Raw genomic sequence first — 26,915 nt, 5'->3', positions numbered from 1 at the left:
CGTTGATTAATTAATACCTCGTGGATATTTTACTTTTCCAACGTGCGACTAAACCGTGCAAAACACTTCTAATTAGAAGGTCCCCTGCAGCGCCGTCACCGCCAGTTTCCTTTCGACTGCAAATGGCCGAGCTGATGGCAGGCCCGTTACTAACGTCGATACCGGCCCGACAGGGAACGACGCGCGGAGCTGATTGGTCCAGTGACCCACCGGCCCGGCTGGGCGAAGGTGATGGATGGCCTCCGATCCGTGAAACTCACCGCAGGCTTCACCTCCATTACTACCGCCCACATTCCTGTTCTCTCTGGTTCGTGGTGGAGAGCGGCCACTTTATTAGAGACACCCGGGCCTGTATCGTTGCTTTTATGGGGTTCGTGCTGGGACATGGTGGTGAATGTCGGTTGGCCGCGCACAGGCCACGCGTCCTTAATAAAGTGGCCAGCGGGCATGTGCACATGGCGGTTCGTCAATTTCCAAGGGCTCTAAATGAATTTGCCATCATGTTTGGCTTTTAATTTTTCATTCGCTTATGAAAAGTGCATACAGGCCAGCCAGCCGGAGTCGAACACAACTGCGCTCGTCTCTTATTTATCACTCCAAAGGAGGGTCAGCGGCGCGCCGGTCATAGATATGCAGGTCAGAGAAGCCCGCAGGACCCCGGAGAGACGACCAAAAGGGTAACCGGAACCGTAAGCAGCACGCGTGGCCTTTAAAGCAGCGTTAACGCGGCACGGGCAGATCTCCTCAAAGCCGGGCGGCCAAAGGTTGCCTCCTGCTCCTCCTCTCCGTCTTTGACAGTCCCTCAGCGAACGACCCTGGCGGCGGCGAGGCAAAAAGTCCGCTAAAGGCTTTAGTGGGGAGGACACCTGACCTTCTCCGGCGGCGCTTACGGTGACGGCTGAGGGGCAGGGGCGGGCCGAAAAACGACTCGGCCGGCGGTGCGCCCCGCTCCCAGGCCGAATTAAAGCGGAGGCCTTATTTGTCAGCTCTTTTTTTGAAGGACGCGCCGGGGATAATTACCAAAAACAAGTGCGTGACCTTCACCGGGGCCTTGTGCTGTTTGTTTAGCGCATGATAGCCATCAGCTCATTAACGTGATGCGGAACGTCTGATGTCTTCACCCTCTCCAAACGCCTGGTATGTCGGAGTTGGCTAGACCTTTAGAGAGGAGCTCACCGATAAAACCAAAAGGCACCAGAAGCCCATAGTTACTCCTAAGACACAGGACACACTACTGAAGCTGAAAGAGTGAGAATTTGTTTATGAAATTTGACGGTTTTAATTTGTAATATTCAGTGATTAATATTAACAGTGATTATCCTGACTGTGTTACAGCAGTTATAAAAAAACTGATATATTGTCCGGAAGGGGTTGCTCCGGTCCGGGATCCGGACCAGAGTTTCACGTTTGTCCTGTGTAATGTTCCCTAATCGTGTTGACCTGTGTTTAATTGTATAAAGCTGCCCTGTTTGTGTCTGTTCATCGTCGGGTCTCTGTTAAGTGTCACATGATCATCAGTTGCCGGATGTCTCCCCTGTCCTGTTCATTACCGATTAAATCCCTGTCTTGTGACGTCGTGCGAATGCGTCCTTCTTCCTCGTCATCTCGTAATCATCTCCGATCACCTGCCTCATCGTTTATCTACATTATCTACCTTATTAGTGGCCAGAATTCAGCCATCAGCCATCTGCCCCAATCGAAACGTGCCCAATATTTATGCCAAATATACATTTACATTTGACCATGTAAATGAAGAGAATTGCCTGGAGACCCCGTTGGTCCAGTTCTATGTGTCAGTGTGACATTTGCTGCCACAGACTTCGCCGTCATTCCACCGCTCTCTTCCCGGTGCCACCAACGGCTTCTCAGCATGAAGTGCCGAATTCTAACCTCATTATGCGTCAAACTGTGCATGTTGTTTTGCTCAGATATCTAAAGTGCTCCTTTCCAGTTGCTCACACACACACACACACACACACACACTTACGCACACACACAGTGCACCACGCACCTTTGCAGTTGTGCCCCGTGCACAATTTTCTCCGTTACCCGCCGCCAGGGACCCGGGAGGGGAACTTCACACACAATCGCTCGGCCTAATGGCTCAATCCCAGGCACCGGCGCTTCTATTTTTAAAAGGCGGGTCCCTGCACTTTCGTTAATGAACGCGCCGCCGCAGCCGCTTCCATTGTGCCGCCCGCCACTCGGCTTTCATTAGGCGCCCACGCTCGGCCCGAGACAATGGGGCCGATTGTGCCGGCGCGAGCAGGTAATCTTTGCGGAAGGGCGGAAAAACAATAGGGTGCTGAGGGGAGTTCACATGGTAATAAGTGGACAAACCCAGAAGCGATTAACTCCGTTGTAATCCCATTGAGTTCAATCACAGAGAGCAAGTGGGACTCTCGCACAATCAGGCGAGCGAGGGGCCCGAGGACATGAAAGGCGGCGACGGCGGGACGGGAAAAAAACCAAGCCAGGTAGAGGGAGATTCCGGCGAGAGGAGCTCGGTCACAGTGGGTGGCTCCGAATCCGGCAGGAGCGGCGGGGAAGTGCACAGTTAATTACGCACACCAAATATCCCTCATAATTACAGCGGCAGGCAGCGCCCAATGCCCATCAGCGGCGCCGCGCAGAGCACGGCAAAATCCAACTTTTCAGCACGAACCCAGAAAACTGGTACATTTACATTTACAGCGTTTACCAGACGCCCTTATACAGAGCGACTTACAATCAGTAGTTACAGGGACAGTCCCCCCCTGGACACGCTCAGGGTTAAGTGTCTTGCTCAGGGACACAATGGTAGTAAGTGGGGTTTGAACCTGGGTCTTCTGGTTCATAGGCGAGTGTGTTACCCACTAGGACACTACCACCTTGTACAAACGTTACCGTCGCTTTATTTCGCCTTTGTTCCACTGTCTATATCCAAGTGTCGTGGTATCCTTAATGCAAACTGAATGTGCACAAGAAATGTCTCCATTAATGTGATTATTTATTAAGTACGGAAGTCCACAGAGAACCTGCGATTTCACCTTTTTTTGTCTTGTTATCTCGAGCTCACGACTTAATTTTCGTGCGATTGCGACAAAACAAAAGTCGTTATCACAACTTAAATTTCTTGACATTTTTAAAATAGCCGGGTCCACAGCTGAACATCTTCGGCAATGGTTCACACTCTTTTAAACAATATTTCCTTATTGTCTTTTTACTTGTGCAAGTGTATACACGTCGGTAAAGTGAAGTGATTGTCATTGAGAAACACTGCAGCACAGCACGCGGCGACACGGTGAAAAGTGTCCTCTGTATTTAACCCATCACCCTGAGTGAGCAGTGGGCGGCCATGACAGGCGCCCGGGGAGCAGTGTGTGGGGACGGTGCTTTGCTCAGTGGCACCTCAGTGGCACCTTGGCGGACCGGGATTCAAACCGGCAACCTTCTGGGCCGCTTCCTTAACCACTAGGCCACCGCTGCCCCACAGACTGGCCAGTAAGTAAAACTAGTGGAACCGGGCTGATAGTAGCCTAGCGGGTAACACACCCGCTAATGAACCAGAAGACCCCACTTTCTACCATCTACCCTGAGCAAGACACTTGACCCTGAGTGTCTTCAGGGGGACTGTCCCTTGAACTGGGACAGTGGTGGTCTAGCGGTTAAGGAAGTGGCCCCGTAATCAGAAGGTTGCCGGTTCGAATCCCGGTCCACCAAGGTGTCACTGAGCAAAGCACCGTCCCCACACACTGCTCCCCGGGCACCTGTCATGGCTGCCCACTGCTCACCAAGGGCGATGGCCAAATACAGGGGACACATGGCTTCACAATGACGATCACTTCACTTCAACTACTGCTCATAAGGCGCTCTGGTAAATGCCGGAAATGTAATTTAGAGACCCGTGTAATGCAGTGTGTAAGCCATGTAAAGATGTAATTCCCTAAGTCAAATATGAAAATTGATTTTCACTTACACACACAGCGCTCTTTCTGCTTGTGTCAGTCGCTGATTAAAATCATAAAGATTTGGTGGATTTCCTAGGTAATTTGTTAGGTGACAATTGTCTGCCTTCATGGTGGTAGCTGGTGGTGTTTTGACCCTTCATTGCAGTGATTTTAAAGTGTCATGGTGGTAATTGCAGTTGTTCACGCAAACATTTCGGACACCGAAGGTGTTTACGTATACTTACTAACTTCTTGAAGAGCGTTCGGAATCGGAACAAGAACCTGATGGTCCCGTGTCGTGAGACGAATGAGGCCACGTTAGTGAAGTGGACACCAGCACATGCGTCAGTTTACATTTCCAGAAAGTGGGACGCCGCCGCGGAACTTTGGGATCGACGCTCTGCGCGAGTCCAGGCCGTTTGCGAGCGGGAACGGCGGCTACAGATACTCTCGCCGACCATCATCCACGGTTTTGCCCCCCTCGCGCGGGAAACCCAAGTCCAGTTATGGATTTGCTGTTTACTGAAATGATATGCCGGCATGATACTGGAAAATGTGACTGGCCCCTCTGTCACATAAAACATTCCCATAAGAAGCGGGGGGTCGATTCCTAATCATCACTGAGACCATTCATAGGGAGCAGGGCGTATTGATCAGTGGGCGTGTCTCGGGACTGCTGGAGACAGAGACGTTGTGAGAAATCATACAGCAGAGGAACAGCAAGAGACGGAGCGAGGGTACAGCAGGAAATGACCTCAAAGATAAATCCATGCGCATCATTTTCTATTGGATGCGGGAACTTTTATAATGTTTGATCTGACGCTGGGAACTACAAACGAGTGAAATAACTTTATACGTTGTTTTTTCCAGTCGTCCGAGCTATTTTTAGCTTAATGTTTCCATATATCGAACAAGACTGAAATTGAACTACATGTTTTGCATTTTTATAATTTAGGGGCTTATACTACCTCACCAGATGCATCACGATAGGACAGCCTTGCGTCCATCTCTAAGCTGAAAAAAAAAAAAATCTATAATTCACCAACACTGTGTCAAGTACTCACTTAACCACAACTTAAATACCCATCGGCATTGGTTCCAGCGGTGTCTCCCTGTGCCACAAGCACTCAGACTGATTTTCCCGGTGCTGTATCAGTGAGAGCATGTGGGGCCTGTTCATTAAGGTTGCTAGAAAAGCGCCGATGAAGCGAAAGGCAATCCTGGCCACCTTGGTGAGCAGTGGGCAGCCATGAAAGGTTTCTTGGGACGGTACTTCGAACTGGCAACCTTCCGGTTACATGATTCATGATTACTTGCATGTTGGATTTGGTAGTGGGCGTGGTCATGGTAGTGGGTGGGGTATTAGGAGTGTAGAGAATAGAGGGAAACGGAGGAGAAAGGGAGGAGATGGACGCCGCACTACGCCTGTGCATGTGACATATTAACAGGACAGAGTTTAAATCGTCCAGAAAGAGGAAGTAGGGTGTGTGGCAGCTGTCAATCATGCACACAGGCTCCTCCCCTTTTTAAAAGCTGTTTCCTCTCCCACATACAGAAAACCAGCAAGCAGCCATTTCTGGTTTATTTTGATCCAGAAGTGAAACACATTCCATTTAAATGTACAGAATTAAAGCAACAGAGACAGAATAAAATGAGTGTGTGGCGTTGTGATCGGGGACACCGATTGAGTCAACACCGAGCCACCACAAGGGTACAGACCCATGGACCAGTCAAACCGGCAGAGGCCAGAGAGGAGATTTTATTGATAAGTGGAGAAATCCAATCGGCCTGAAGTCTCCTCTGCCGCTGGGAGGAGAAGGGGACGCCGGCTGCGTTTTAGGGCCACCGGCTCCTGCATCCCGCGCCGCAGCCTTTTGGCAGCTCCTCCCGGCGCTATTGATGAGACAGGGATGGAGGGGAACGCCCAGCCCAGCACTTTCTCATCTAACGCTGGAGTCAGGCCGTCTGTCCGCCTTCTCCCCCAGAATGAGACGCCCTGAATTTAATCTGGGCCGGGGGGCGGTGGCGGCGAAGCCCGAGCCCAGGGTATCATATCTGTCCTGCCCCCCTCGGTGAGGGATTGGAAAGTGGCACCGGTCTTTAAGGCGGCCTGATCGATGGCGCTCACGTATCGGGCCCGAGCGCTGCGGTGCAGATGTATGGTTCCACTTGTCTGCTCGCAATTAAAGGGAGAAATAGATCGGCAAAGCAGCGAGGAGTAAGACGAGCCCGCGCGCGCCCCGGCTCCCCGCGGAGTCGTTTGTCTCCCACGTTCGAGTGTGAAAGGGCCCGACGTTCGGTTCAAGGGTGAAAGGGAAGACGTTTGCGGCGCACCGTTTTCGCGCCTTGTTCGCCGGGCCCTTTTCATCCGGCAAGTAACGCGGTAACGGGCCTCAATTATAACATGTTTGCGTTGATAGCTATGGAGTGGGGGGGCGGGTCACTCGAAGTCCCGCACCCCCACCTCCAGGGCCACGGTGCGGATAATTAGAGTCCGCGCGAGACGGGTCGGCGACCTCCGTGGGGTCGGGGGGAGCGCCGCGCCGCACCTCGCGTTTGATGTGCGGCCCGCTCGCTCTCCCCTCTGCCCACCTGAATGCCAACCAATCGGGACAGTGCCGGGGCTTGACATTATGTCTGCGGGTTATCATTATACGTGTTTTTTTTCCCCCCTCCCTCCCTCCCTCCCTCCCTCGCTCCACCTGATCGATTGGCTCTCGTCCGCCGTGGTGCGTCTTGGGGGAACTGTCACCGCTAGTTAGGGATTGACCAGTGGCTATCATTAGGAGAGCACACAGGCTTGGGGGAGGCTTTGTTGGGTGAGGGGGCAGGCGGGGGCGGTGGTGTTTGGAGGGGGGAGGCTACTCTGGAGGAGCTGAGCCTTTCTCTTTTAGCCTCCTGGACTTAGTTGACCTTTCACTTAGGGAGCATCTGCAGCCGAGAGATATTTAATTGAATGGAGTCTTCAGATGTATTTTGGAGAGCCGAGCGAAAACGAGGGGGGGGGGGGGGTAGAAGATACCGCCGGCTCGAGAAGTGGGAGTCTCGGAGAGCCCGGGAAGGCGAGAGAGAGGGGGAGAGTTTGCTTGACCTTCAAAGCCTAATTGATAGGCTTTTCATAGACCTTGTTTGAGATGTGCGTGGTCCCTGTTGTTCGGCGCAAGCCTTACAACTCCAGCAGAAGTACAAAGTCAACTGCAGGTAGGGAGCCCCCGGTGGCCCGCCGCAATCGATAGCACGCCAGCGCGGCTAACGAGAGCAGCCGCCGCTCTCCGGCTCACACACAGCCGCATTAGCAGGCAGGGCGCGGCCCGACGCCGCGGCCGAGCGCAAGCGGTCTGTTGCGTTGTGTATATTGTGCACGGAGCTTCTCCGGAATTTACCAAACGTTAGCACAACGTTCGCGGCACAACCGTGATCCCCTCCTTTTTTTGGTTTATTTCATTTTGCACATCGCCAACTTGCGCGGGACTGAAACAGATTAATGACGGCTCCATTTCTCGAGCCCAGCAAGGTAAAAAGCTGCGGCTTAGCGTCCGGCGTCCAGGGACACGGCGAGAGGAGCAGGCCTCGTCCCCGTTGTCTCCGAGAGCGCTTTAATTAGGCCGAGTGGGCCGAGACTCGGACACGCCGAGAGGATTTTGCGCGGATCATGTACCGAGATCAGCGGCTAAGCAGCTAATTTTGTGTGCTTAGGGGAGAAACGATTGAGCGCAATTTCTCCAAAGGAGGGGATGAAAGACCACGGGATCGCTGGGATCTTTTCCCACTCCATGTTTCTTTACTTGAAGCGCGTTTCCAGCCAAATCAAGGAAACCACACAATAAGCGACAAACCAATTCTGTAGACCGGCCATCTCCCATATTCATAGTGTTTTACCCAGGAGCAGATAAACGATCAAAATCCTCCCGAAAGAATAAGGCGTAAATGAGGGCGTGAATGCAACTTGGCCGTGAACATTTCGCAGGATCGTAAACCGTTTTTACTCTCATGGTCTCCTTTTATCCTGCATGCGGCTCAGCGAAAAAAAAAAAGTGAAGTGATTATTACAATCATAACCCACTTTTTTAATAACTTTTTAATAAGACTTTCCGCAAGTTTCCCTTCACAAGGGCCATCGTATCAAAGTGACATTTGTTATGCATATCATATGCATATTAGGGAAATGAAAAAGAAAGAAAATATCTAAATTACGCATGAAGATTGTTCTCCGACTAACACTCATTGTTTTATTCATGGCCCCTCTCGTACGTTGCCGGAAAAAACGGGAGCAGGCTGCACCTTGGGACGCCATCGCAGCGGACCCAGTGGATCCATGACAAACATTAATCAACAAGATCTTATTAACAATGACCTCGATACGGCGCCTACGAGTGCGGCTGCCAATCAAAGTCCTCGCATCCAGAGCCTTTTTCAGGCTGTAGAGGGGCTCCTGGCTTCAGAAACACCGATCCGAGCGCACTGATTGGTAGACGTGGCTGGTGGACCCTGGGCTGCTCTTTAAAAGACCGTCCCCAAATGTTTAATCGCGACCCAGATCTGGCGCACTGTTGCTTTTTTTTCCCTTCTCCTCTGCAAGATCAAAAACGGCAGGACAGCACTGATCTGTTTGCCAAGTTTGGTAATGAGCCTCTTAATGAGTTTGGCCCGATAATTGTACCTCTGGATGATGAATAAACCATTCACCTCAGAACTCGGATGTGATCCTTAATTGGGTTATGGCGAGGCCGATTCCAGCACAGTCATTCCACTTTCTGCTGAAAAACTACCCCGATGAGCCACCGACGTAAAAAAAAAAACCCTGAATAATGCTGTGAGAGTTGTGAGGCGGCACTCAGTCCAGCTCACCCCACCTCCGACTTCCTGAGACCTCTAACTTCCTGAAGCATCACATCCTTGTGTCGTGTCTTGTCCATGTAAGAGAGTAGCACGATGTAAAAGAAAACCAACAGAAAACCATCAGACCAACACTTCCTCTCCCACTTACACTGTGCCCATTGTAGTGGGTCACGGGTCAGAACCAGCTGTCTATTCAATCCAGGCAACAGAACTGTAAGTGGTGATCCAAGCCAATCATGGTCCCGGGTCGAGTTCGGGCTCCATTTCTATTCTTTTTGGTTGAGCTTGTGCGGTAAATAATCAGTCAGCAAACCCGGACTTCTGGCCTGTAGTACCTATCCGTTCATGATCCGCTGCTTGTAAACGATTAAGCTGGTTGGTAAAAGTGCTTTGCATGTTGTTGGTTTTTTTAAATGAAATGTTCATTTGATTCGCATTTCTCGGCCACCGTCGTCAGGTGACGCGCTTTAATTATCGCGAGAGAGATGTGAAAATGGATGCTGAGGAGCTGAAACGGAGGCTCGCCTCTGGCAAATGATTTAAAGCCGCACGTTTCCATTTCCATTTTTTTTTTGTACATTTACATAATTTATCCAAAGTGACTTATCAGGGTTAAGTGTCTTGCTCAGGGACACGATGGTAGCAAGTGGAGTTCGAACCCGGGTCTTCTGGTTCATAGGCGAGTGTGTTACCCACTATGCTACCACCCGGCCTTGTTTCCTTTCCCTCTTAGCCTCGCGCTCGTAGCGTGCGAAGAAGGATGGGTTTTTAAAAAGCCGTACTTGTCGGGTCGGGTTTTCATCTCCGGTTACAGCTCTACCACAAAGAGTAGATGGTCTTTGCAGCTAAATTCCCTCGGTCCAGTCGTGTCCAGGTGAGGGTGTGTGGCCCATTCCCTTTGTAGCCCCCGGAGGAGCTCTGGGCGTTGAGGTGATGAAGGGGAGGGTGGGTAGAAACCAGACAGGAGCCGCTCACTAGGCACGCCGAGCACGGCGTCGCTTTATTGCCGCGTAACCGCAGGAGTTATTTCGGAGCTGTATAATTCATTTCGATTGCTTTTTTGACATTCCGAAAACTGCACCCACAATCACTTCGCCCCGGCCAGTAATTATTCAATTACCCGGCCTAATTGACAAGCGCCGTTGTCCTTTATTGGCTGATTTATTGGGTAATTGTGCTGCCACTTAAAAGAAGAGGCGGAGATCGGTGCTTCGTTCTTGTCATGTTAAAAAAAATGAGGATTTCGCCACAAGATCTGAGGGAGAACTGTGTATTTTTTCCTCACGGTGCTTTTGTTGCGCTATCAAAACCGCGGCGTTGTCAGAAACTGTAGTGAAATATCAGCGCTAGTAGCATTTCGGTCGTACCGGTGTATTTAATCTAAAACGGGACTTTCATCTCTTTTAATAATTGATCACATTTCATCACTTGAAGCTTTTGCACTGCTCAACGTATGGGAAGGACACGCACACACACACACACACACTTCTGATTACCACAGGGGAGGAAAGTTTTCCTCCTGCAGAAGGAAGTACTCTTCAAAATAAATCATGGGACTTTCTCCGCATGTTAATTGACATTTGACAACATCATTTGCATAACGATTCCAAACAGCCTCGAGGGAGACTCAGAATGGGAGGGGAACATTATGGCTTTTACTAATTAGCAATCGTCGGTTCCTTTTTGGCGTTGTTGTCATTAGTTTGAACTAAGCAACTTGATCAGACAAGCGTGTCTTTTGTGACAGTGATCACGCGCAGTCGAAATTACAGGCACCGCCGCCGTCGTTGAGTGAAATTAAAACATTTTTTTATTTTTCATATGTATTGCACATAATCAATGTTTCCATGACAGGGAATAATTCAAAAGAATTAGAATCACTTTTAGTTATCGCTTGACATATTGCCCTTTGTAAAGTAGGCTCTGCTGTGTCTGGATCTGATCGGAATGTTCGGCAGGTTCGAACACGTATTCAGTCTCAGTGTCACCTCTTAAGGTTGCTTGTGATAGTACAAATTTAGACGTATTCGTGAGTTTGGGTGTGTCCGTATAACCTTAACCCATGATAAACCCGACTGATTGGCTATTTGGCATAAATTGGCAATTTGCATAAATGTGGCTGATTGGCCAACAGATTCGCAAGAAAATAAACTGATCTGACTGGCCGGCCCTGACAGATTTGGATGTACTCAGGCTTTCATAAGCAGGTAAATTCATGTGGATTTGATCTTTTCATATAAGACCATGTAATACCAACTAATTTTAAGAAAAGTGGAACTGTGTTTGTGGCGCCCCCTGGATGGATGGCACCCTTTGCATTTGCCTATATAGCCCGGCCCTGGATCTGACTGGCTGGCGCTTGACGTGTTTTAACCAACAAACTCATTTACTTTTACATTTACGGCATTTTTACCAGACAGCCACCCCCTGGAGACACTCAGGGTTAAGTGTCCTGCCCAGGGACACGATGGTAGTAAGTGGGATTTGAACCCGGGTCTTCTGGTTCTACTGCCACCCTGAATTCAGATTTCGTACCTTCAGCATGAGCGTAAAAAAAAAATAAAACGGGGTCTGGTTACGTATCCAGACCGAACGACAGCGATGGCGGTGCTGCTTAAAAAGACAGCTGGAAAGGGAAGTGGTTTGGAATGCAGGGACGCTGCCCACCCGCCACTCCAGGCCTCCACGCCAGGCAGCAGCTTTTATGCAAATGGCAGCTCGGCTGCTGCGACGGCCGTTGGCTGAGCACCATCCAGGCTAATTGGCAGTTGTGCTTTCATTTGGGCGCCTGGTTGGGGTCGCCGCTCGCCGTGTTTTTGTTTACGCGTGTGTGTTTGATTGAGAGGTGCTCGACGGGGCTCATCTTCTCCAAAGGTGCGGACGGCCGAGGCTTTCAGCGTCGAGTGCCTCACGTGCTTCATGTTTTCTTCACTCTGACCTGATTGGTTGAAATGTGTGATGCTGTGGTTAGAGTACTTCTTCCTGTCCAGCTTCGCATGAGCAGCGTTGTCCCACAAGTCGTGTCTGAGCTGCATTAGAACGGCGGCGTGTGATTGGCCGTCCTCGCTGCCCAACGGACAGTGGGGACACGCTGCGTGCAGGTAAACTTTCCCCTGACATCCCCTCGGGACCTCAGGCTGCGGTCATCGGTCCGGCCGGACACCCAGGGGCTGCTGGGAGATTGGTGACAAGCGTCCAACCAGCCGTGTTCATGTGCATTAAAAAATATAAGTACCTGTGCGCAATAATCTCATTTCAACATCAGGAACCTAAAGAACATCTTTGTACATACTAGTACACACACACACACTACTTATGAGAACCAGAGGTAATAAATGTTTAATATAAATACCTCATATAATCCTAATTTTAACCCAAGATCATGTTAATCTTATTCTCCGATTCATCTTTATGATAAAACTCACACACACGTAGACGGAAACTCACACAACAACACAACACGCAGTGGCTGCAGCAGCTGTGCAATTTCAGACGAGAGATCGATGGACCATCTGCATGCGAAACTGTACATGTTCGCCGGTTCCGACCTCCACCGCCGCCGCCACTCTCCGCCCCTGATTATTTTCCATTATCACAAGCGCTCTACATATGATTTATTTGCCCTCCCTCGCCCCGCGCTGCCCACAAAAGGCCAAATATTGGAAGTTGACGGAATAACAGCTTATTTTTTTTTTCAGCCTCCGTTCTGTCTGCAGCTCTTCCGTGGTGGTGGTGGTGAAAAAAAAAAGGAATTAGCGGAGGTGGCGCTGAGGCCGGCCTCCGAGCGCAGAATAGGTGTTTATGCTCCGGCTGAATGTGGAGGCCAAGTTATTTTGTGAGGTTAAGAAAACACAACTATTGGAAAGAGCATCCGCAAGAGAGGCTACGAAATAATTTCCTGTCAAGGGCATAAAACGCTCCTCAACCGAGGTAAACATTTCTACTTTCAAAAGCAATTTATTTTCTAACAGCCAGTGAAAGCAGACAACATATCTCATGTTCTCCTTCCCCCGGAATTTTCATTTTATATTTCTCACTATTTACCACCTGCTCTCAGCCGGGCCCTTTTTCTGAAGACTGGCATTGAGGAATTGCCTGGCTGCCGAGTGGATTCACATTAGGGTCAATGTAATCATGTATTATTTTCAAGGTAATAGATTTTGGTCATTTCTCGGCTCCTTTTACCCTCCCGCGTCCACGAAAATAAGAGTTTTTCATCCCAGAATGACGTCCTGCTTCAGTCTTATTACAGGTTTACAAACTGGGACCCAGAACCTACAGTCATGCATTTATTTATTGCACATTTAATTCTTTTAATTACAGGAACAGTTTGATGAACTAATACAGACCTGGCTAAAATCACAAAAAAAAAAAAATAAAACTTTATTTTAATCGTTTTATTCTAGGCCTGTTTAAACACACACACACACACAGACACACACACACACGATACACATATATGCATGAACGTGTTTATTTAAAAAAGCTCCGGGTTTCTCGCCGAGGCTTAAAAAAAAAAAAAAAAAGGAAAATCCCACTTTAACACATTAGACTTCCCATTTCGCCCAGATAATTACACAATTATGCCGCTTCGCGCCCAAAAAAAATCCATCCAGGGGTAATTGGCGCGGGGTGGAGTGTTGGGGTGGGGGGGGTGCCTGCACACATTCGATTTTAATCTCACTACTTTGCGGCCATTTAAATAGCCTTCGTGGTGCCGGTGGCAGGAATTTGGCGGGCGGTGTCGCGGTCACAGAGTCGCCGGGCGCTGCGTTGTCGCCGGGCCCCATTATTTCGGCGAAAAACAGTGGCGGGCCGCACAATGGCGGCGGGAATGAGGTGCGCGCAGGGCCGCAATAGCCTTGATAAAAAGTAATTGATTTTTTTTCCCCCGCCCAGATAAGATTAACTGGCGGTAATTGTGAGCAGGGGGTGCGGGGGTCTCTGTAAAACCCTACAGGAAACAGGGGTGCGAGACGCGCCACTCGGAACCCCGGAAGACTTCATTAAGCGGGGGCGGGGCCTGCGCATGCGCACACGCGCGTCTCCTAAACTCCCGCCATTACCTCCCCAAAGCTCCCTGAGATATCAAACGACGCGCATCGCGCGTAATTGCCGCACCGGCTCCGGAACCGCGCCTCATTATCGGTGCTCGGCTCCCGGTCAGGGAGACGGGGCCCTCTCTGGAACAGACATGAGGGAAGGATGAGGGAAAGGATCTCTTTCCCTGGCCCATCAGAGCAGGGAATCCGGCCTGACGCAGTCCAGGCACCCAGGCCATTAAAAAAAGACAAAATTCTAAACCGTGCCTGGCTGCTCTGATCTACAGCGCGGTCCAAAAGGTAATTTATTAACTTTAGAAGTTTATTCACAAATGAGAAAAACAGAAAATTAGAAATGAAATGAGGTATAAAATGAAATATTACATTTGGAATAAAATAGGCAGCACAGAAAGCACAAGAAAGTTGAAGCCTTCCCACTGAGCAGGAGTATTCGCGCCAGGAAAATGAATGACGTTCTTGGAGCACAGATGTGCCACCGCTGGAATAATGTGATGATCACTCAGGCGCCTGCAACTCGCATTATTGATTACAGAGACGGGACGGAAATATTCAGGCTGGCGTGGCCATCGTGGATGGTGATCGTTCTTCGATAATCTCATGCTGTTTATTATTACTATTATTATTAATAGTTCTTTTTTCGCCCACACGGTTTTCCTGCCGCTGTTCTGTTTCTGCCTGTGAACTGCTCCCTGGGGACTTTTCTCGGACGACGATTGCATTTGGCCCCCCGGCGCCGTATCAATACAGCCACAATGCACCTCACTCCGGGAAAAAAAAAACACCTTTTACAAGATAAAATTACTCCCCCCAGCCCACCCCGAGGAAGTCAGAAAAATGATCGGAATAATACACTATTCATGGCGTCGGACGGCAGGAACGACTGCGGCCCACAGACGTACGCCCCGCTGCTGACCGGTGCAGAAAGCCGGCTGGCCTAATGTTTAAAAAATAACACCATTATTGGAAGCTATTGAATCCAATTGCGAGCGATGCAGGTTGTAACAGATAAGGACCTGATGGAATCTGTCTTCGCTCTGTCTGAGCCAAAGTGGCCCCGGTGTGAGTCAAATGGAAGCGGCCGCATTGACAATTCAAATGGGACGCCGCTTTGCAGGCAATTCGCCCCGCAATCTACATGCGTCCCTCTGCCCGGCAGCGGGGCCCAGATTGCATTTTATATACAAAGCGTCCTGTGCGGGAGTCCCCGCCTAGCCACCTCGCGTAGGTTACAAGTGCCCCGTTTAAAACTGTGAGACAACAATATAAATGTCTCATGGAATAATCGATGTAATCTCATTTTCGGCCCGACTGCGTCCAGTTTGCTAAACTTAGATGGCAAATGAAGATTAAGAACCAGTATGGGCCGATCATCACCTTCACCAGTGGACCATCTGCGTTACGCTGGGTCAGTGGCAACGTCCAGGAAACAATCTCATTTTAAAATGGACGACAGTAAGCAGCTCTGCTGTAGATATATCGGTAACCTCTCACCTCCAGCACAATCAGACGGGCTCCCTGGTCGCCTTGGCCTCATGAATCTTTAAGTCGTGTCAGCAGGGAGCTTCACATTTGCTGTGAACCTGTGAAATAATAAGTTCCGTGATTGGCCCAGCGTGGCCGTGGTCCATCTGCAGGCCCAGGTGCTGCTCACCAGGGTCTTATCAGTGGACCTTGGTCTCCTCACCCTGACACATTACACATTGCATATTCATATGTACATCTACGCACACATCATATCCACGGATTAAGTAATAGTGAAAGTGAAGCGATTGTCATTGTGAAACACTGCAGCACACGGTGACACAACGAAATGTCCCCAGTTGATCAGTTGAAAAGGCACTTGGGGAGCAGAGTGTGGGGACGATACGTTGATCAAGGGGACCTCAGCGGGACCTTGGCGGTTCATGGTTTGAACCCATAACCTTCCGATTATGAGTCACACTTCCTTTTTGCCAGATGCTCGATTGGACTGAGACCTGAAGAATTTGGAGGAAGTGTTTGATTTATTCTGTTGTATTAGATTGAAGATGATAAAAATTTTAAAAAATGACTTTACTTATTGTAATTGTCATGATCCGGTCCGGCAGGGTCCATTCCGGGTCCAGAGTTCGGACCGAAGATTCATGTTAGTCTTGTGTTATTTTGCTTCCTGATCGTGTTCACCTGTGTATGAGTGTATAAAGCTGCCCTGTTTGTGTCTGTTTGCCGTCGGGTCGTTGTTTGGTGATGTTCCCCTTGTCCTGTCTACCGGGTATTAAACCCCCGTTTCGTGACGTTGTGCATATGCGTCCTTCTTCCTCGCCATGTCCAGCCATAATATAATTGTCATGATCCAGTTCGGCAGGGGTTTTGGCAGAGTTCGGACCGGAGTAATGAGTAATTCGTCCTGTGTAATGTTCCCTGATTGTTATCACCTGTGTATCATTGTATAAAACTACCTTGTTCGTGTCTGTTCGCCGTCAGGTCATTGTCTGGTGATGTTCCCTTGTCTTGTCAGTTATGCATTAAACCCGTCCCGTGACGTCGTGCGTATGCGTCCTCCTTCCTCGCCATGTCCAGCCATCGTGACAATAATGGATCATGAAAAGGACACCCATTATGTGTACACTTTATGGAATAAATCCATTTATAAGCCATTATGAACACACATAATGACAGAATAAGTTTAACAAAAAGTAATCTATCTATGTATAGTGGTAGTAATAATCTATGTAATAATCTATGATAGTGGTGGCTTCTTGATGATGGAGTTGACAGCTAACAGAATTGGGACAAAACATGTCCTATTCAAAAAAAATTTAAACAACTGAAAATGTTATTTTAACTAGTCATATAAATTTATTTTCTTCGCTTCTAAATTTGACCTGGAGAAGAAAGCATATTTTGTCACAACATATGGTCTGTATACATGCACACGCTATACATTTTCTAACCTGCTTTTACACCCAGACGCCCCATGCATCACGACCAGCCTGATCTGCTAACAAGGTTCCGAGGTTGCCTGAAATGAGGACCATGGCGGGGACGTGGGGACGCCTGAGATCTGCGCCGCGGCGTTAATTAATGGTTTCGGCGTGAGATTATTAGATGGTTTCAAAAGCGAGACGAGTGTTTGTGCGGCTGCAGTCACATGGGCCCCCGACCGGCTTACTGTGCGTTGTAGGCTCACAAAGCGAGACTTGGCGCTCAGTTTACCAAGAGCAACAAACGTACAGCTACAAAGCAGACGCAATTTATTCTTCTGCATGACCTGCTGCACGGAATTATGGAAATTCATCGAAATCAGCAGTGAACACATGGCGGGCGAGAGCATGCACGCCTCCTTTTCTAACTTGTTCGCTGGTTGTGAAGTAGGGTCCGATACGTCCCAGACGGAGCCGGAGACTTTATTGTTAAGCCGAAGCGATAATCGCCATTTGTTAGCGGTCTGCAGCGATCACAAGGGTCTTGACATTTAAACAAAAGAGGATTCCAGTTTTCATTATAACTTCTGGAGGAGTTTTGATATTAAATTCATCGCTGTATCAATAGGAGGCTTAAGCGCAGTGCGGCACTTTCAACATTTGCTTAAAAAAAAAAAGTCCGCCATGTTGTCCTGTAGCGTTTCCTCTCGTGGCCCGTTTTCGTGTGCATTCATCACCGCCGCGCCTCTTTTTTTTTTTATTATTTATTTGATCCGAAAGTAAACGGTTGAAGGGCCGCGAGGGCCCCCTCGTTTGTCACCGTCCCGCCACGAACCTCACCAGCTGGCCACGCCGAGGGCGGATTCATTTATGCCGCATTCAGAATTCCAGACAACCCCCCCCCCCCCCCCCCCCCCCCACTTTTTTTTTTTTAATATTTAACTTCAACCTGTCAATTAAAGAGCGAGAGGGCAAGGAAGGAAAAATAGAGGAGGGGAAGGAGACGGAGAGAAGCGCACTAATTAGGCAACTGTGTAATTTTAATTAGCTGTTTTGATAATTAAACTAATTAGTTCCCCTGTGTTTCCACGATGTGCCGCCGACTGGAGGTTTTTTTTTTTTTCTCGTATCAAGGCTTCGCCGCTCCGCTCTCTCGGTTAATTAGTCACTTTTGCATCAGAAAGCTTTATTGATAGCCTTAATTTGCAGCTGAAACGAGAAATCTGCTGTCAATAATTCGGATAATTGCCGCGCCGTTTGATTCGGCGGAAAAACAAAAGTAGTGGGGCCGGAGACCGGAAGTCCCCGGGGCGCTCTCCCGGCTGCCCGGCCGGCCCCCGGCCCCGATAACTGGCGGCGTATTGACCCGGGCCCGTCCTTTCCCACCGTCCCGGTACCTGCGACCGGGAGAGAGGAGCTAATTAGTGTCCTCGGAATGGGGGGCGCGGCGGCGTGCACCTCCAGCTCCCGTGGCCCGTGTTTGCGGATTGAATAATTGATTCCCTTCCACTAATCAGAAAGCGACATAATGAGCCAGTTTAATTAAACGGGGATCTAACCTGGCGAGGACTGGGAAAATATTTGCCCGTTTACTGCTAATCAGGAATAACAGAGTGGGGTGGGGGTAGGCTGAAAATGTCTGTGGGTGTGTGTGTGTGTGTGTGTGTGTGGTTGGATTCAGTAATTGGGAAAGTGGGAAGTCCTCCTGAAGAAGACAGACGAGGAAAGTCAAAGACACCCTGGAAGAATGGCCTGGCGATCTGAGACCCGAGGCCGGCGAGCCACCGCAGCGCTTTGACCTTTCCTTATCTCGCCGCTGTAGAGGGCGGGGAACGCCGCGACACGTCTCCTCGGGAGGGGGGGAGATAGCAGCCGGGCCCCGGAGGTCTGACCTCCTCTCGTTCGCCGCTCACCTCCACGACGCGCCGCAGGAGGCCTCTGGGAATTTCATGGGACTCTCAGCTCTGGAACATCACTTCAAACGCCTTCCATGCTGATAAGGTCAGGTGTCAGCGTCTCACACTCTCTAGAACTTTCATCGTTTTTACAGTGACAATGCAACACTAAAGGATCCTGTTATGTACATTATTTCAATTGTCTAATGGTGCACCGAAACTAAGCACTTACCTCCTGCACCTACCGAACATGCTTAAAACCAAGTAATCCTCAGTAGTCATTTTTTGCCCCAAAATTGCTAATTTAAAACAGCCCAATCTGGCAACACAGAGTCCTCCCTCCTGCCTTCCGCCTCCTTCTCCCTTTGTTTGCTTGTAATAAAACTCATTCATTCAAATCTGTTAGGGTCCTGGGTAAATGTCCCCACACAACACCACAAAATTTCTCACGCCTACCTATGCATATAACAACCTGCTTAGACATTACTACTCCAGACATTAAGGGTGTGTCCAGTTTTACTCGCTCAAGGTGTAAAGTGGACTGTGATTAAACTCGTCCACCTGTTTACTGCAGAATTACTGCTGTGGTGGACGTCACGGTGTAGTTTTAAGGCATATCGTTCAATTCTAATTGAGTTCATTATCGCCAACTTCTTGTTTATTCATGGAAATGTCCTGCCCTGATACCTGAAATTCATTGGTGCAAAAGGGGAGGCCGCTAAGGGACTGACGGAGAACCATTGAGAGGATAACCCCACCACACACACACACACACACACCCAGCCACCCCACCCATAAAAAATGAAACAGAGCATTGAAATTCCACACCAGAGGACGGCAGTGAGGAGAGGCGGCTTTGAACCGGGAGCCTGTCAGTCTTTTGTGTTTTTGTGTGTGGAGATGAGTGAGAGCGCGAGCTCCATGTTCCTGCGCTCTCTGAGCCGCTGCTGCTCCCCAGAGTCTGGGCAAACCAGCAGCGCCCGTTTGAAAAAGTTGGGTTTGTGGACTTTGAAAAGGAAAAGGGAAAACATCCCGCGCTTTTGAACTTTCCAAACAGCGAAAGCACACCTTGCCTATGTCTCCACGTGGTCTGGAGAAGCCTGGGTGAGAAAACATCACACACACACACACACACACACACACACCTGTATACCGTGCCGGACGGTGCGGACAGGATTTACAAATCCTGCTTAGCGCCGATTCCCTGGCTCCTTATTAGTGGATTAGAGCGGCGTTATTTTACCTGCCCGTCGAGGGGCTCTCGTAAACGCGCCGCGCTCCTCGAGGCGTCTGCCGGCGAGGAGGCGTAACGAGGCCGGTCCTCCACCTTCATTAGCGCCGAGGGCTCCCCGTCCCCCCCGGGGGGAGGCGGCCTGCTCCCGCGGCGCCCATTGCGCTTCCTTAACAAGGCCGAGATCCGCACGAAGCCCCAGGAGAGCGCCGGCGAGGCCCATCAGCCGAAAACAGGCCCCCCCCCCCCGCCTCAGATTAGCCGGCCGGTGGGGAGTGGCCACAAGTCTGTTTGCAAACAAGGCCGAGTGTCTTTACTGAGGGGCATCGGCAGCCATCGATGGTGCGTCGTCTGAAGCTACGGTCGTCTTCAGTAATCGCGAATGTATTTTTTATGGTAACCAATTCCGGCTAAATGCGTGCAAGATCACAGGGACGAACTGCAAAAATCCCACGTAGACAAAAAAAAAATCCTATTTTACAGGTTGCCATATATTCAGAAATGATAATACATTAATTAAGTATATGCAGCAGCCAGTGATTGGTTTATTTGTTGGCTATTGAACAAGACACATTAGGTGTGTGGTCAACGAATTAAACACAGCATGCTCACGTCTTAAACACAAACCACAAAATCCGATACATCTATCTTAAAACCGGTAACTTTTAAATAGACTGGTTAGGTGACGTACTAGCTGTACTAAATCATTTAAAGGTGCAATGTGTGAAAATGCACAATAATTGAAGAAATGACTCAATATCGCCTCACGGTACACAGCAGGTACTACAAAGCCCATTCACAAATTCACAATTACTGAAGACGACCGTAGTTTCAGACAACGCGCCCCGTACACCTTGACGGGTACGGTGCGGTGGTGGCCTAGCGGTTAAGGAAGCGGCCCCGTAATCAGACGGTTGCCGGTTCGGATCCCGATCTGCCATGGTGCCACTGACTAAAGCGCCGTCCCCACACGCTGCTCCCCGGGCGCCTGTCATGGCCGCCCACTGCTCACCAAGGGCGACGGTTAAAAGCAGAGGACACCGTGTGCTGTGCTGCTGTGTATCACATGTGACAATCACTTCACTTCACCCAGGCTGCTGCTAACTAGTCAGCGTGATAATTTCAGTAAATACGTCTGCGGCTAGGAAATGTCTTCGCCGTAAAAGCCCACTGGTTTTGGGTACGTACGTGATTTTGGCCCGTATAAGAAACAAACGGCAAAACTCAACCGTATTCATATTTGTGCGACACCTTGGCGCGCTTTAACGCCTGACGCGATGAAGCGTCGGGGACCAGAATCTGAGGAGCGGCCATCACTGATCTGCCTGAGGGCCGGTCAGGCTGTAAACGCGGGGGAATTAAGGAGAAATCCATACGTCCTGGTCTGCACGCGCCAGAACGCCGTATATCATTAGAGGAGCAAATGAAACATTAGATGCTTTGGCTGCTGGTAGTTTGGGCTAATTGCTAATCAGCAGTAAAAGTTGCCTGGCACGGAATATTGCTTACCATAAGCTAAAGGTAATTTGCTGCTGGAGACGAGCTCGGCCGGCTCGTCTGTTGTTGTCCAGAGTCCGTACCTAATTACTGCCGCAGGGCGATGACAGCCATTCGCCGGAGATTAAGGTGAAAAAATGGGAACGCGCCCGTAATAATGCAGGAATGAGCTTGAAGTGCCTCCGTCTGCTGCTCTTCAATTCCCTCGTTCTTTCTCCGGTACTGCCGTGACGGTCCTGCGGTCGCTTGGTCTGTAACACGCTGCTCTGATCGGCTCCTCTGGGTTTGGACTGTTGACCTGTAACCTCACCAACCTCACCCAAGAGCAGAGGTTAAGGAAGCGGCCCTTTAATCCGAAGGTTGCCGGTTCGAATCCCGATCCGCCAAGGTGCCACTGAGGTGCCACTGAGCAAAGCACCGTCCCCACACACTGCTCCCCGGGCGCCTGTCATGGCGCCCACTGCTCACTCAGGATGACGGGTTAAAAGCAGAGGACAAATTTCACTGTGTGCACCATGTGCTGTGCTGCTGTGTATCATATGTGACAATCACTTCACTTTGACCCTCTCCAGCCGACCAGAGGAACATCTGCACCTCCCCAACAGACCATATCGGGGACCTTGACCCCGCAGACTTTACGGGTGAGCAAAAACTTCGAGTTTTGCACTTTAAAGCACATTTCTTTAAACACATGGATAACAATGTTTAGTACATTGTACAGTGGAAAGGCCTATTATAAATATGTGCAGTATAATTCAGTTTCATATAGATCTCACCGATCATCAGTAACTATAATACATGCCCAGCCTTACATTAAAAATAGATCAAAAGTAAACAATACAAACATTTTACAAACACTTGTTTGTAAAATTCTGTCGGTGGTTTGTAAAAGGTTTTTTTTTTTTGCGTGCTGTAAATTAGTTTTATTAAATGGTAATTTAAACGTTAATTTGATTTGCAAATCAGGTGTGGCAGTTTAATTATCGATGCGAGACAGAGATGGAAGAATGGATGCTGAGGAGGTGAAACGGAGACTTGCCTCTGCCGACTGCGTTTTAAATCCGCTCATTTCCCGCGTATTTCCTTTCCCTCCTAGTCTAGCGCTCGTGGCTTTAAAAAGGATCAGAAACAGTAACAAGCAAATTTGATGCTCCACAGTAACACATGATTTCTGATCGTTTATTTGTGGAATTGTTGTGCTAGAGGCAAGGAAGGTGCATTATATGATTTAACATTATAATGTCACGTCACATTGGTATCCTGGAATGAATCCAGGAAAAAAGTTGAATCCATCCAAGTAATGAGGAATTTACAGGATACAGAACATTATAATTTAGCTTTGCTGCTATAAATCAAGTGTTGAAGGACTGGACGGAAATCTCTGCGAGGTTTACATGGATAACGCGATAATTTTCATGAAAATAAAATTACACATTTGCTCAGCCACCATATGGCTGCTCTGTCAACATTTTTCACCGTCTGCTTTCCGTCCAAAGTGGGGAGAACCCGATATTCCTTCAGTTGGGGGGGGGGGGTGCTTTTTTCCCTGATTGCAACGAGCAAAACAACCGATTTTGCCGACATCTCCGCCGGGCTCAGACGTGGAAATCTGTCTGAAATAATTACCGATCACACGTCCACGCCATCAGTCTCACCTCGGAAACGCGCTTCCGCTCGGCTCGCAGCCTCCTACTGTATGTGTGGGTGAGCAGCCGGCGCGTCTGTGTTCCTACAAACCTGAACAACACGCGGCCCTTTCATCTCAACTTTTTCTCTAATGGTTGAAATAAACACGCTTTCGTCTAATGTCAGACATCAAAATGTCAAGCGGCTGGAAGAGGCGATGGGGGCGGGGCCCGGGACTCTCACCCGGTACAGTCGAATCGATACGTCGTTATAGATCTTAATCACGCGAGGCGTATAATCGCCTAAAAACCCATCAATTATAGAGAGAGAGATAGCCAGGCGTCCCAAATCCTGGCCTGCAGGCCCCTTCCTCCTTGGATTAGGATCTGAGATTGGGCCGGGATCATAGGAGCCACGCCCGGCCCGGCCCGGCCAGATAGCAGATTAATGACCACTCCAGGGGCAGCCGTCTCTCAGGCTGCCGTCAGACGAAATAAATAATAAATCATTTAGACTCCGGTCGACTTAATTAGCAGCTAAGAAGCGTGGCAACAATGGTGAGGGACGTTTTCATGCCGTACGCATAATTTTGAACAGCTCTGCGTTACACAAGCGATAAGTAGAGGTCAGAGGTCGCATTAGGGCCTTATTTATTTATTCATGTGCCGGAAAAAAATGGCTCCTTCATCGTCACAAAGCAACGTATTGACCCAGCCGCCATGTCGCTGCTGGTAAGCGGTCGTCAGTCCTCGCACCGAAACACCCGGTTGCCGGTGGCGTTGCGATTAAATGGGCGGACGAGCCTCCAATCGCTGCGACCCCGACAGAGTCAACATTTTTCTTTTTTTTTTTTTTAGGGCCTGCTATTCATCTGCGTTGCCAGACGCAGAACCGGGGCGGGCCGCTGTGTCCGAAAAAATAATCAAATGGCAGAAACAAATATGTATATTTTTAATTTTATCTGGCCTCCCATACCTGACTGTGCTTCGCTGCGAGCCTCGGCATCTCCCCTCGCCGTCCCTCCGAATTTAAATTCAGAATTCCTAAGCGGATTTTCTCAATTTAAACACACTTTTAATCTTTGGCGAAATGAGTGATGACTTCTTTCAATAAAAAAAAAAAAAAAAACCTGACAGCCTTACAGCGCGCACCGGAGGATTAGTTTCCCGTGGAGATGAGGTTTCGCTTTGTGCCGCGCCGTGTCTGTTTGATGGGGGTTTAACAGGAAGTGTTCACGCTGAAATTGGATGCAGGCGGGGATAGCGGGTAGATGGCTGGGGTTCGATACGGACCCCACGCGGCAACTTTTCCCTTATGCTCCCTCATTTTCCTCCCCTCCGGGACCGCAGATTGAGACTGTGTGAGGCTGTGTAGGCCGTAAGCATGAAAATACGAACACACACACACACACACACACACACACACACTGCAGTACAATATCATTCAGACGGTGAGCTCCGCTTTGATGGACAGCTGGAGAAACCCCAGTGTCAGTGGTCAGTGGACTCTATTACAAGGAACGTCCATATTCCCATCAGCCATAATATTTAGTACGTTTCGCCTGTGCTGCATAAACAGCCCTGACCCACTGAGGTATTGACTCTCGCCCACTAGGCTTCTGAAGGTATCTGCTGTGGTATCTGGTACCACGCTGTCAGCAGGTGGCGCCTCCTTGGATCGGACTTGTTTTCCCATCCCATCCCACAGATGCTCGATAGGATTGAAGATCTGAAGAATTTGGCGGCCATGTTAACACCTCAAACTCATTGTCATGTTCCTCAGACCATTCTGGATCAATTCTTGGAGGTGCGGCAGGGTGCACCGGGGAATACCGCTTTTTGGAGATTTGGAGATGCTATGGCCCAGCCATCATACATTGGTCCTTGTCCATTATTTTCTGCTTCCAGCACATTTTGAGGTGGTGCAGCAAGTCCAGCACAAAATATCTGACCCAACAAGTCCAGCACATAATATCATGAAGAGCCCCTCACATCCCGATCATGACCTGTTCCAACTGCTGCCATCGGGCAAGAGATACAGGAGCATTAAAACCAGGACAAACAGACTAAACAACAGCTTCTACAACAGCCCATCAGGGCACTAAATGACATTTCATCCATCTTTCCACCTCCGACTTAATTCCTTTTTCATGTGCAATAAGGTTTCTACCTCACCCTTTAATTTAAATTGTGTATTTTGTATCATATTTTGTATTATCTTTTGTATTAGTATATGTGGTACTACGTTCCACACACAGTATTTAAGATGCCTCTCTGGCTCAGGGACTAATTTCGTTGTACTTGTTACTGTTTCTGATCCTTTTTAAAGCCACGAGCGCTAGACTAGGAGGGAAAGGAAATATGCGGGAAATGAGCGGATTTAAAACGCAAGCCTCCGTTTCACCTCCTCAGCATCCATTCTTGCATCTCCGTCTCGCATCGATAATTAAAACGCCACACTTGATTTGCAAATCAAATTAACATTTCGTTTTTTTTTTAATTACCATTTAATAAAACTAGATTACAGCACGCAAAAAAAAAAAAAAACCTTTTACAAACCCACTCCACCAAAATGACTTACTGGGACCAAGATTTTCTGCTTTACTGTGTCTTACCCCCGGCCTGGTCACATGACATGTTTCAGGGTCTTCCCGTTTTGGACGGGCGTCTCGTTCCTGGCCCGTCACTGTCCTTATCCCCGCTAATCCGCCTTCGTCCCGCTCATTTGGCTGTTCGGATCTGCAGATGGGGCTTCATTCCAAAGGGACTGCGGTGCGAGCACACACCACTCTGAACGCGTCGCGGTGCCAATTCACCAGGGGAGAAAAATACGCTATTTAAACATGAACTAATTCAATTCATATTTCCTTTTATTTGTGCGCAAACACCGGGGCCGACGCTGTAAAAAAAAAAATGGGCGCGAGGCGTAATCAGGATCTACTTCCAGGGCCGGATTTTTCCGCCGGTGCCCAGGCCGTGTCTAAGTAACCAGTTTTGACTGCATCGTTTGATGTGAGCGTGCGTTCAGCCGCAGTGTTGCGGCGATGAACGGCCGCCCTGGAATCGTTTTCCTCCCTTTTCCTCTTCGCCGGATGACGGAGCGGCGCTCTTGACCTACTTCTCATTAGCGGGGATTTTTGAGCGTGGAAAAAGGGAGATGTTTATGGGTTGATGGGAAAACGTAATGACGTCGTGAGTGAGGACGGCCGGTCTGCCGCCACGCCCAGCAGTGGTTTCCCCCGCCGGCAGCACTCCATCGATCAGCTGCTCTGCGTTTTATTAAGCGGACGGCACTGGAAAAAAAACGATATGCGTGTATACGCCGTGCTTTTGTGCAATAACGTAATCAATATGGACAAGTCTCGCAAGTGTCGTGAGCCTGATAAAAATGATATAAAACCTGCATCGTTTCCTTTCCTCTGGTTAAGCACAGCGCAAAGACACAAAATAGGCCCAAAAAGCCTCGTTTCTCCGTGACCCAAATGAAAAGCCTCGGTGAAAAGCGGCGGGGAGATGTGGGTGCCCGCTCCCCGGGTCCGAGCATGGGCGAGTCCGGGACTTCAGAGAGAATTATTCACGTCCCCCCACCCCTGACCTCCGCCCGCCCGTAGACACAATGCGCTGCGCCAGTTAGCCCGGGCGCCCGGACGCCATTGATAAGTTTGTCAGGGCGGCCGAGGCGGCGCGGAATACCGAATATCCCGCTCCAGCGCATAAACACCGTGCTCCCGTTCGTCTGCGCACAGGACTCCTTTATATACGAAAACGCAGATGTTTCATATAAATATTTCAGGTCATCCTTCCCAGCTGCCCCCTCTTCCTTTATCGCTTCCTCATTTACTATTTGAAGCAACTATTAGTGTTTTATCACCACAGGAAAGCGGCTTCATTGAAATGCAATGAAAACTGTGCAGAAAAAGGCAAAGTTAACTA

General features: G+C 49.3%; 1 protein-coding gene across 1 annotated transcript in view; it reads right to left on the bottom strand.

Moving 5' to 3' along the window:
- arhgef39 (Rho guanine nucleotide exchange factor (GEF) 39) overlaps window positions 1-26,915 on the bottom strand; it is an 89,593-nt gene that overhangs the window by 33,460 nt on the left and 29,218 nt on the right. The window contains exon 2 of the mRNA XM_028955312.1: window positions 15,323-15,411. The gene's annotated coding sequence lies outside the window, so the exon portion shown is untranslated. The remainder of the gene's footprint in view (window positions 1-15,322; window positions 15,412-26,915) is intronic.

The sequence above is a fragment of the Denticeps clupeoides genome, chromosome 15, assembly GCF_900700375.1.
Source record: "Denticeps clupeoides chromosome 15, fDenClu1.1, whole genome shotgun sequence".
Taxonomy (NCBI): Eukaryota; Metazoa; Chordata; class Actinopteri; order Clupeiformes; family Denticipitidae; genus Denticeps; species Denticeps clupeoides.
Note: the sequence above shows the minus strand (reverse complement) of the source record. Positions and strands in the feature narration are given on the sequence as shown.